This window comes from Galeopterus variegatus, unplaced genomic scaffold, assembly GCF_000696425.1.
Source record: "Galeopterus variegatus unplaced genomic scaffold, G_variegatus-3.0.2 Scaffold15869, whole genome shotgun sequence".
NCBI classification, from domain to species: Eukaryota; Metazoa; Chordata; class Mammalia; order Dermoptera; family Cynocephalidae; genus Galeopterus; species Galeopterus variegatus.
The window spans coordinates 8283-8808 of NW_007741980.1; positions in this window are offsets into that span (position 1 = coordinate 8283).

A 526-nucleotide genomic window follows, 5' to 3' on the forward strand; every position below is an offset into this window, starting at 1 on the left:
GGGGGTCAGGAGCTACGTCACATCCTGGGACCCCAGTGTTTAGCGCAGTGGCTTGGATGAAGTAGGTGAATCCAGGAGAAAGGGAGGAATTCCAGCGTTAGGATAGTAATAGCCTCTGAGCACGTGCTTTGTCCTCGACAATGAGCCACACTCTCTGCAAGGATTCACCTAATCCTCACGTAGCATAAGAGGTGGGTACTAGAGTATTATCTCCATTTTGTAGATGCTAAAACGAAGTCGTAGACCTGGTGACTAGCCCAAGATCAGAGCAACCGCGCGTTGGGGACTGCTTTTGGAATCTAGAATCCCTAACTTCAGTGCCTCGTGGTTGTGTGTGAGGGGTTTGGGGATTATAGGTAAACTGTCTTCTTCCCTATTTTTGATATGTCAAATTGTCTACAACCCGTATTTGTATATGATCTGAAACCTAAATTTAATTCCTTCCTTCAAAAATGGTAATCTTTACATTCCTTTACATTTCTATTGGAATTTGCCTAGTTTGTTGGAAAGATGGTTCAGTTTTTTT